This window comes from Neofelis nebulosa, chromosome 1 (genome assembly GCF_028018385.1).
Source record: "Neofelis nebulosa isolate mNeoNeb1 chromosome 1, mNeoNeb1.pri, whole genome shotgun sequence".
Lineage (NCBI taxonomy): Eukaryota > Metazoa > Chordata > Mammalia > Carnivora > Felidae > Neofelis > Neofelis nebulosa.
The window spans coordinates 235,510,069-235,521,785 of record NC_080782.1 but is presented as its reverse complement, the minus strand read 5'-3'; the positions used below and the strand labels follow the sequence as shown (position 1 = coordinate 235,521,785).

The 11,717-nt window shown below is 44.2% G+C and overlaps 1 long non-coding RNA gene across 1 annotated transcript; it reads right to left on the bottom strand.

The window, feature by feature from the left end:
• Positions 1-3,111: 3,111 nt before the first annotated feature.
• Positions 3,112-5,364, bottom strand: LOC131487773 (uncharacterized). Its single transcript, XR_009249957.1, has 2 exons — positions 5,175-5,364; positions 3,112-3,323 (listed from the first exon to the last, which is right to left on the bottom strand). It is a non-coding gene; the product is annotated as an uncharacterized LOC131487773 (long non-coding RNA).
• Between the last annotated feature and the right edge of the window lie 6,353 nt (positions 5,365-11,717).

Sequence of the window (11,717 nt, the reverse complement as noted above, 5' to 3'; positions counted from 1 at the left end):
TTTGAGTTTCACAGAGGCTTTTTTTCTTACCTCTTCGCCACTGGGGGAAATACAGGTAAAGAGACAGCGAGGAAGTGGGTCACTGGGGGAGGAAAGGGAGACGTGTGGCCCCAGCATCACCTACAAATCCAATACCCAGGCCTTGAATGCCACGATAAGTCTGGTGTATGTATGTCTGGTACATGGGGTGGCCTTTGTAAAACTATCTACCAACACGGACACACAGACAGACGCACCCCTACCCACAAACACGGATGCACAGACAGACGCACCCCTACCCACAACGCAGGGGCACAAATTCATGCGTTGCAAGAAGGGGCAAAGATCTAATTTGCCCCAGCCCCTCCGATGTAATTTCTGCTTCCTTCTTGTCATTACGTGGTACTTAGAATTTCTCCTTAACTGCATGTTTTATCACACCCTGCCTTGCTATTGTTACCACAGTTACTAGCTGTCTGCACGTTATATCCCCTTCCCCTCAGGAGATTGCAGTTTCCCTAAGGATTCAGACTTTTCTTGTAAAAAAAAAATTTTTTTAATGATTATTTATTTTTGAGACAGGGAGAGACAGAGCATGAACGGGGGAGGGGCAGAGAGAGAGGGAGACACAGAATCGGAAGCAGGCTCCGGGCTCTGAGCTGTCAGCACAGAGCCCGATGTGGGGCTCGAACCCATGAACCGTGAGATCACGACCTGAGCCGAAGTCGGATGCTCAACCGACTGGGCCACTCAGGCGCCCCTTAAATTTTTTAATGTTTTTATTTATTTTTGAGACAGAGACAGACCATGAGCAGCGGAGGGGCAGAGAGAGAGGGAGACACAGAATCTGAAGCGGGCTCCAGGCTCTGAGCTGTCAGCACAGAGCCCGACGCGGGGCTTGAACTCACGGACTGTGAGATCATGACCTGAGCCGAAGTCAGACACTGAACCGACTGAGCCACCCAGGCGCCCCCAGACTTTTCTTTTACTCATCTTTTAATTGTTCCTGTACTGTGTTTTGTATCAGTTGATGCTCAGTTGGGTCTGTCTCAGAGCCCTTTGAGTCCTGTCTCTACGTAACCTTTTTTTATCTCATCTTCCTAACATGGGAGGCTGTCTGGGGGAGTCCGCGGTCTGTGGAAGGGGCCAGGTGCTAGTCTTGGCATGGGCGCCCGGCCCCTGTGTGGCTGTGACAGGTCTCAGCTGGCGGACTCGGCCCGAGTCTCCCTGGGCTTCATCCTCCTCGTGTAAAACGAGAGGCTTGACATAATTCACGTCTCGGTTCCTTTCCATCTCAAATACTCAGTGATATTCTGTGACGGATATATTCTCAGCAAGGTGTTACCCAGAGAGCCAAGTAAGTTAGGAGAGATTCCGTGTGCTACTGTATTAATTCAACAATATTTAGTGAGTGCCTGAAGTTGTTGGACTCCGTTCCACTCACCGGGGATCGATGGTGAGCAGGGCAGATGCGACCCTTGCTTATCCTCACGGAGCTCATGTCCTATTGGAAGAGGAAGACAATGAACAAATAAACATGGAGAATAACGGAAGAAGGCTGGGGAAGAAGCACAGACTGTGGCTGGGGAAAGACGATGCACCTCAAGGAAAGTCTGTCTGGGGAGGGCACGTTCAAGATGACCCCTGATATGTAAGATGGGTCCATCCGTGTGAAGAGCCAGGCATGGAGTGTGCAAGCAGTGAAGAACAATGCAGAGTCAGTGGGCAGGCTGCTAGGGGAGGAGGGAGTGAGGGGAGATTTCGCAGGGCCACACAGGTCCCAGCAAGGAGGCCATGGGAGGGTCTGTGGCCGTGAAGTGACCGTTAACATGCCAAGATACCACTCTAGATGCCTTGTGAAGGGGAAATGGCTCATTAGAGAAGAAAGATTGGAAGCCAGGAGATCTGGGAGGAGACTTATACGTGGCTTATGTGGGAGATGATGTGGAGGCAGAGAGGGAGAAAAGCGGGCGGGCTGGTGATGCCTTTGGGAAGCCCATCCGATAGCCCTCACCGGTGGGTGGGGCGTGACTTAAAAGGGCCAAGGAAGCTCTTAGTTTTGGCTTTGGTGGTGAGGTAGATGACAGAACCAATAATCCAAAAAGGGGAGCCTTGGGAGAGCTGGGATGGGCATTGCGAGGGGCATTGCGTGGCCAAGAGGTCTCCTGTCTGGCCCTCATTCTCTGGAACAGGTCCTTAAACACGATTATCTCATTCTCTCTCGATATCACCTGCATTCTGGAAATAGCTTGTCTCCCATGTCTACTGTTAAAAATATTTTCGCTTCAGAGACACACAGTGTGAGAGAAGAAATGCAGATGGCCAAAGAGCGTATGAAATGTAACTTGACTAGAGGCAAAGTAACAAAATAATAAGGCTTTTTACACCCTATCAAGTTTAAAAGCTGACGATTCCACTGAAGCTTGGCCTGGTGGCTTAAGAGCCCGCATGGGGGTTCAGAGTCCAGCCCTTGCACTTACGCTCAGAAGTTATTTCACTTCTCTCTGCCTCGCTGTGTAAAACACAGCGATAATATCTAGTCCTGGGATTGTTATGGATTAAGTGCAACAAAACACTGAAAACAGCACCTGGTAAGAGAAAGTGTCATTTAGGTGTTGAAAACAAATTCCTAGGGTTGAGCGAACTGTGTTCAGTTAAAAAATGCTTTTGAGTTCCTACCACAGGCCAGCTACTGTTCTAGGCTCTAGAATAGAGTGGCGAACAGAGGAGGAGGTGCCTGCCCTCCCAGAGCTTATATGGGATGCGGAAAGGCAGATAATAAATGGGTACAAGGATCAGATAACCTTGGGTGGTGAGAAGTGTGTTCTAAGCAGAGTGACCATATGTACAGTTCATGCTTGGTGTCATGGCATTCTGTCTGGTTTAGCGTTTTGGAACTCCCCAGAGTGGCCCAGTTTCATGCAAACACTGGTACGTGAATGTTCTAGTATCTTTCTTTATAGTTGCCCAAACCTGGAAGTAACTCAGTGTCCCTCAACTGGAAGACAGCTACATAAACTGTGGTTCGTAGCACACAGCCTTATTTAGCCATGAAAGGGAACAACTACGGATAGACACAACACCGTGATGAATCTCGGATGCACGGTGCCGAAAGAAGCTGGATACAAAGGCTTCACACTGTGTAGTTACATTTAATTGACATTCTGGAAAAGGCAAAACCTAGGAACAGAGACCGGATTATTGGTTGGCAGGGACTAGGGATCAGGGAATGGTTGATCTACAAAACGGCTTGGGGCAATTTTTGGAGTTCATGGAAGTGTTCGTTTTGTTTGACTGTGCTGGTGGTGGTCATAGGACAGCATACGTTTGCCAAATTTGCAGAACTGCACAGAGAAAAGAGTGAATTTTGCTGGATACTTAGACTCTGATTTAAAAAATTGGAAAAAATTCCTAAGCAAGAAAAAAATTGTCCCTATTTGGTTTTTTCTGATTAAATATAATTTATTTTCCAGTTGGTTTCCATACAACACCCAGTGCTCATCCCAACAGGTGCTCTCCTCCATGCCCATCACCCACTTTCCCCTCTCCCCACCCTCCAACAACCCTCAGTTTGTTTTCAGTACTCAAGAGTCTCTGACGGTTTGCCTCCCTCCCTCTCTGTAACTTTTTTTCCCCCTTCCCCTCCCCCATGGTCTTCTGTTAAGTGTTATGCTGAATGAAGTAAATCAGGCAGAGAAAGACAGATACCCTATGTTTGCACTCATCTGTGGATCCTGAGAAACTTAGCAGGAACTTAAAAGTGTCCCTATTTGAATGGTAAATGATCTGGTCGTTCTAGTTACAAAGTTTCAAGAGAGAGGAGATAGCGCAAGAAATAGGGAGATAGAATGAAGCCGGAGACTTTTTTCTTGAGAATAATACGTATTCGTGTAACGAACGGGTATCCTTTATGTGCCAGGCCCCGGCATATAGTCTAAGCACAGGACGTGCACCTGTAAACAAAACCAAGCCTCCCATAGAGCCCAGAGTTGCGTATGAACGTGCAAACACGTCCACCTGTTTACACAGTGGTTCTGCCTTTAGGAATAGATACTAAGGAAATAAGAGGTTCAGTAAAGATAAGCATTCAGCAGTTTTCTGTGAAAAATTATTTAAAAAGGCAAAATAAGAACAACTTAAAATCTAAACAGTAGGAGAATAGATGGGTAAATTATGGTAAAAAATGACCATTTAAAAAAATGATAGGCTATTTATCACATGTATTTATGTGAGGAGGTGCCCGTGACATGCAAAGTGAAAAATTGGAGTTATGGAACTCATTCTGTAAGTGTAAAAAAAAAAAAATCTGGGATACTCAACTCTGTTCTTGGGGGGAGAGTAAGGGACTTTGGTATATTTACCTTTTTTTTTATATTCAGGATCCATTTTTTAAATAATTGGCTATGTCAGTATTTCCATTTTGGAAAAAAAAAATCATTCAAGACAAAAACAAAAGAAAGTGGGGTGCCTGGTGGCTCAATCAGTTAAGCATCCAACTTTGGTTCAGGTCATGATCTCACAGTTTGTGAGTTCGAGCTCCATGCCAGGCTCTGTGCTGACAGCTCAGAGCCTGGAGCCTGCTTTGGATTCTGTGTCTCCTTCTCTCTCTTTGCCCTTCCCCTGCTCGTGCTCTTTCTCTCTCTCTTTCAAAAGTAAATAAACACTAAAAAAGTAATTATTCAGCATAATATGCATGAAATGAACACCCTATATTTTCTGGGTGAAATTCTGCCCTGGAAGGGAGGGATGCATTTTTTAAAGGGAAGTGCTTTTTGTTGACAGAAGCAAATGAAGCTCATTGCAGAGAAACATGCAGCATTTTTACTGGAGACACTTTAGACATCAACTTAATGTTTTTCATAGGTGTAACCTGTGAAGAGTCAACTCGCCGCTTTTCTTGGCTCTGTGACGGGGCACATAGCAGCATTCCATTTATGTATATATTGTTCTTCACTCTTTTTACCAGAGCAAAATAAAACCAAAATAGCCTCTGCTACCTAAAACATATATATGTGTATATTCCTTCTGAGCACTGTCCTGTTTCTATATTGGAATAAAATGTGATGTACAACTCATGTCATGTACATCGATAAGGAGAGTAAAGCAGGCTCCAGAGAGCTGTTACATTTCTACATGATTTTGCAGCTTTCACAGAATTCAGCACCACAGATAGCTACAGCATCCCCAATATTTACCGTTCCTCACCCAGCAATACCGCTCGTAACCATACTGTAGTGAAACGACTTGAAACATTCATTGGGTCTGCAATGCCCCAAGTTTTAGGATACCTGTGCTTGTACCTGTTGCAAATAAACAGCGTTAGAAAAGAGGACCAAGAACGTGGCTATTCTGCTGCAGAAAATGCGGAGGAATGATTACCGTGGAACTTCCTAAAGCGGATGGATACAGTGACTTTTACATAAATCTTTGCAAGTAACTTCATATAAAATTATCTTATTAAATGTGGTGGAACATGATAGACCCCAAATATATGGTCCGTAAAAATGTCAACTAAAATGTGAAATTTGGGATGTTGACTTTTTTGCATTACTCTTATATTTACAATATTTGCAATATTATTATAGATTATATTTCGGGCTCGTATCTTACACACTTGTCTGTATGCTAAAGTTGCAAAGGATAATTTATCGCATGGTAGGAGTTGCAGCTGGAACTTCTTCGGCAGACACATTTTATTAAGTTGGGTGGAATTGCATTTATATTCAAAGGCACGGTGCTTGAACATTTATGTGAAAAGTCACATACTGGCAAAGCATTCCACAGCAGACCTGGCAGCTAAGGAAGGCTGTGGAATATTGTTTTTCAATCTTTTAAAACCCAGTGCTCTTTTTAATAACATAAAAGTCCCCCCAAACTTCATTTATTTTTGAATTAAATATTATAGCAAGTATAAATCAAATCATGACGATCAGAATGTACTTTTTTTTTCTTACATCATCTCTGTTGAATATTCTGGTACAACCCTCCTGGAGTGAGGCTGCCTAATCAGCTGGGAAGGGGGGCTTTAGAATGTCCGTGTTAAAAGACTAAAAAGAAAAAAAGTAGAGCCTGTGCTGCACTGAAAGTGATGTAAACATTGGCCATTTTGAGCTCAAGGTGAAAGGAGATTGCTTCATCACAAGTGCCTACTGCATGTAAAGCCCTGTCCCAGACCCTGCATGGGAAACAGAAGTGTCTGAGCTGTTAGACTCCAACCTAGTGAGCTTATAGTTTAATAAAGAGGAGTTGTGGGAGCGGGGATGGGCTAAATGCATAGGGGGCATTAAAGAGTCTACTCCTGAAATCATTGTTGCACTGTATGCTAACTAATTTGGATGTAACTTAAAAAAAAAATTAAATAAGTAAATATAGCCAGAAAAAAAAAGAAAGAAGACACACATGTATAATGTGTGTATAATAAATATAAGACATAGATGACTGTAATCAAAAGGTACACTTAGCTATAATAAGGTAGGATATACATAACTATAATTTAAAAAGCATGGGGCTCCTGGGTGGCTCAGTTGGTTAAGTGTCTGACTCTTGATTTCAGCTCAGGTCATGATCTCGTGGTTCGTGAGATCGAGCCCCATGTCGGGCTCTACTCTGACAGTGCAGGGCCTGCTTGGGTTCTCTCTCTCCCTGTCTCTCTCTGCCCCTCACCTGCTAATGCTCACTCCCTCTCTCTCAAAATAAATAAAAAATAAAAATAAAAAACAAAAGGCATAGTTTAATAGTGCTAAAAGGAAACATCTGGGGATTCAAGGCATAGAGAGACAATATCCAGCCCCTTCTCCACCTTTTTGTGAGGGAAGAGGGGAGAAAATTTAGCAGTCTTCATGGAGGAGGTGGCCTTTGAGTTCAGAAGGTGAAGCTGTTGGGTAGCAGGGGCAGTTTTAAACAGAAGAGTGAGGGGGATTGAGAAGTCTGGAAGCACATGTGGGCTCAGCATTCATCAGACCGTGAATGTCAGGCTGAGACATTTGGCTTTCACCTGTCATTCAGCCAGGTTAGTTCACGATTGTCATAGTAGTAGATGGCACAGAGACGGTCGATCGGCTGGGGGTTTCTCTTTATCTGAGAATGCCTTTCATGCCGTACTGGACAGAACTAACACGGTACTGAGAAATTGATGTGCAAGATGAATGAAGAGATTGTATTTGAGCATGTAGAGGTTATCAGTCCACTTACTGATTCAGAAATGTGTATGCATTCAACTGAAGGAGTTCTAGATGAGAAGGTCCCATCATCAGAGACGGTGAGTTGGGGAGAGCTGAAGCGGTGCCTCATTGATAAAGACAGGCAAAAACATTTTGTCTGTTGGCAAGGAGATGATGTGGTCCTCAAACTACATGCTAGTGAGCCTGATGCTGAGCCCATGTTGAATTTTAAAAAGCGTTGGTGATGGATAAATTATGAATACTGAGAAAAATAAACAGTGGTCCTTAGGAGAATTTTGGGGAGTGTGTAGACCAGACCAAGGGAGACAGTTTCATTTTCTTTCTTTACTTTGATTTTCTCTCATCCTCTGTTGGAAGAGAGGCAGTATTATAATTATTTCAGCAACACATCCAACAGAAGTTTCTCCTCTTACAGTGTTCTCATGGACCACGTGGGGACATGTGCAGTAGCTGCAGGGCCCAGAGGGTGGAGGGGTGCCTACGTGAATGTGCCCATGGAGTGTTGATCAGCAGATGAGAACCTGCTGCTTTGCCTCCTACCCTGTTTCGCTGACAAAACAGCGAAATGATAATAAGGAAGGCACACTTACCTCTGCGAAGACGGTATGGAAATAGAATGGATTGCAAAGATTTTGGATGAAAAAATTAAGGATGGGCCCAAAAAGTTTTAAACAGCATAGAACAATGGACTTCAATGGACAAGGGACAATTGAACAATGGACAACAGTGGACCAACAAGATGAAGCTCCACAGGTACACTTTTATGGTCCTACCCGTGGATGCTACAAGCCAGTTACAGATTTCTAGGATTGATCCCTGTCGTTTAGGAGTGACTCATATAGGACTTTGGCATTTTATTTGATGCTGTGGAATCAACAGGGTTATTCATGTATCCATGGAGAGGCCACTCTTTTAGATCGTGTGGTTAGAGGTATAACTAAGTGAATGCAAGTCTTGCTTTCGCAGGACCCTGGATGATGCACCCAGAGCTAAGAGTATTTTGTGCAGTTGTATGCTGTTCAGGAGGGACTATAGGCCGCCTGGGGTATGGGCTTAGATGGTGGGAGTTTCTTAAACCTGCGCCAACAATTGGGAGAATCTGAGTTCTTTCACAAAGAGAATAGGTTTGGATGAGAAAGGGGGCATAATAGCTCTTCGGAGAGACCTGAAGTGTTGTCCCTGGTGGAAGAAGGATTGCCTTGTATTGCTCTAAAGAGGCAGATCTCCACTCTGGGCTAGTTTGACAGTGGCCTTGCCTGGAGGGCTGATAGGCTGCCAAGAAAGCTGGTGGATCTCCTAACACGGGCATTTTCACCTTAGCACCAGGGGTGATCCCTTGGAAGACCATTAAGCATCAGAGAGACTAGGAACCTATAAAATCATTAAATTCCTTTTGGACCCAGGAGTGAGTTAATGGATTTTTTTTCCTAGATAAAATCTCACTGACCTCTCAGGTCATCATTCATAACTTTCTATAGTAACATGTGAAGTACATGAAAATTGCATGCCTCGCTCTGGGAAAATGGACCTCACGTGGGGGCGGTTAGCACGGTTGGTCGACATATTTTTGTTTCTTGTGTAATCGTACAATCCTGTAGTAGGAGTCTGAATTTGTATGATCACGTTTCATATTGGGGAAAACATGTTTATCTTAGTTGGATGCCTTGGATTGAAGTCCAGATCCAGAAAAAGACAAAAACAAAAACTTTTGCTCATATTGACCCTGTGATTGACTTGTGGCCATGTGATGCAGCTCTAGGGAGGAGATGTCGAGTCTTGGCAAGAAGGGAAAGAGGAAACATTACCTCCTGTACGACATTTTGCCTTCTAGAACTGAAGGGTTGTTTTTCTTCTTCTTTTGAAATTGTTTGTTTGTTTGTTTGTTTGTTTGTTTTGGGAGGGAGGGAGCACGAGGAAGGGGCAGAGAGAGAGAGGGAGAGAGAAAATCCCAAGCTGGCTCCATCTCAAGAACCGTGACATCCTGACCTGAGCCAAAATCAAGAGGCAGACGCTTAACCGACTGAGCCACCCAGGCGCCCCTGAAGAAGGTTCTTAAATGCTTTCCTCTTGTTATGTGAGCTTTCTCTCCTTTTTTTGGATTCTGGTTTTGCTTCTCTATTCTTGGTCTTATGACAGTATCTTTTCCTTTTATTCTTTCTTTGGGATTTATACCACTTCACCGAAAGGCAGCTTTTCCTTGTAAAGCTTCCACTTTCTGCACAGATTATACTTTCCTATCTGTTTCTGCTCTGCCCGTTCTTGGCTGTGCGACCTTGGGAATGTTGCCCTCCCTGTGCTTTCATTTCCTTACTCGGAGAGCAGAGAAAAAGCAAGGGGATGTTAAGATCTGTCTCTGGAGGCCATCACAAATATTAAACAGCTTAACTTGAACTAAAGTTAAAGATTAAACAAAATGAGTTATAATTTATAAGTTAAGTTAAATTTTATGAATATGAATTCGTGCTAAGAACAATACTTGGCCCGTAGAAAGTCCTAGCTTTCCATTCCCTTACCAGTGAGTGACCTTTATTGCTTACTGAGAAAGAAAAAGATATTTCTTATGTAATTCTTTAAAAATTAAAATGCAGCTCTTTTCTAGCAAGACACTGATTTGACACCTACCTGTTTGTCAGTCTCTAACGATCACATGTGGATTGCTGTGTATGACCCTCTGGATTTGTCCGTCATTGGTGAAAATAACTCCTTTCTTTCTTTCTCCCGGCCTTGACAATTCAAACCAGAGGGCTCTTGGCTTCACGCTTATAATTCTGTCCACAGAGAATTAGAGGCACTCACTTTCTGTGGATGGCCCATATTTGTGGGATTTCTTGCTCTCCTTGGCTTTCTGGGACGCCTGCTTTCTGACCCAGAGAGCACAGTGTTCTTTTAAACTGCTGTCTTACTGATTTGTCTACATGCTTTTTGTATCTGTGCCCAGAGGATATGTGTGTCTTCAAGGAAAACGTGTTTTAACTTGAATAAAGAAATAAAGATGGATTCACTGAGAATCCCCTCTGTGTCAGGGATCAGAGTGTGAGCATCTTGATGAAGCCTGAGGGCTCTCTTGGGGTGAAGCTGGACCCGGAGCATCAGTGGCTTACCGAAGAAGCCACTGGAAGGAGGCAAAGAGGGAGAAGAGGAACGTGGGAGATAGGGATGGAGGCAGGGGAGGGTGGGGTGGGGAGAGGAAGACAGTGAGCACCAATGGGAAGAACAGAAGGGCGGAATGCCAGGGAACGAGAGTGCCCACACACGTACGGGTGTGTGTATTTGGGCAGGATAAGTTGGAAGGAATGGCAAGACCTAGACCAGGGTGTTAATGTGTCTTGGGGTGAGGGAGAAGGGACAAATAAAACACACAAAAACCTCAGCTTCTAGGAAATGATCTCATTTGTGTAAAAAATACGTGCGACTGTAGTAGATGCGAAAGAAACAAAGAGAGTTTTATCACCTGAGGTTTTCGGGATGCCAGTGGCGGGTAGCCAAGTGAAAAGTTAGGAGGGGATGGGGCGCCCAGGTGGCTCAGTGGGTTGAGCGGCCAACTTCGGCTCAGGTCACGATCTCGTGGCTCGTGAGTTCGAGCCCCGCATCGGGCTCTGTGCCGACAGCTCGGAGCCTGGAGCCTGCTGCGGATTCTGTGTCTCCCTCTCTCTCTGCCTCTCCCCTGCTCGTCCTCTCTCTCTATCTCTCAAAAAATAAATAATTAAAAGAATTTTGTTTTAAAGTTGGGAGGGGAGGGGGCTGGGCTGGAGAGGAACATGGAAGTGGCCGCGTGTTATTGGGGATTGTTCTCAGGTGTTCATCCTGTCATCCGGCTGTGTAGCATCCATTCAAATGTATGTATGTGTGTATATATACACGAATATACCTGTACGTATGCATGTGCACGTAATCTTTTGAACAGATGAAATTACAGAGTAAAGAGTAACGAAGGGAGACAGGGGGTTGCCTTGTAACCTACTTCAGCAGAAACGTAACAACGGCTTCTCAGGAAAACGTGTACATGTGTACTTGTATGGACGAGGAGGAAGGTGTAGAAGGCTGTTAACTTTGAATCCCCACGGGGGGATTGGGGATGGAGCAGAACCTTGTTCCTTTGAAACGCTGCCACCCCCCCCCCCCCCCCGCATGCCTAATAAAATGCACTCCCAGCAGTGGATAAACCAATGTTAACCTTGAAATGAGTGGTTTCCTGATGATCTGTGAATCTCCCTAATAGAAATTGAAACACTGTATTAGATTTTAAGCTCTTTGAGGGCAGAAATAGCATCATGGAGAAGGTCTTCATCATTCATTCATTTATTCATTCATGTTACAGATACATGTTAAGTGCCTAATGCATATGCTAGGTATTGAACAATATTTTCTTCAGTGTCTGGCACATTTGAAGAGTTTTTTTTTTTTTTTAAGTAAAAGTACAGGATGTTGTGAAAGGTCATCATAGAAGGACCTAATCTATTTTAGTGGGTGAGGAAGGCTTCCCGGGGGAAGAGGTATTTATGCTGCAAACTGAAGATTACAAAGGAGTTAGGTAATGCTGGGAGAAGAACGCATGTT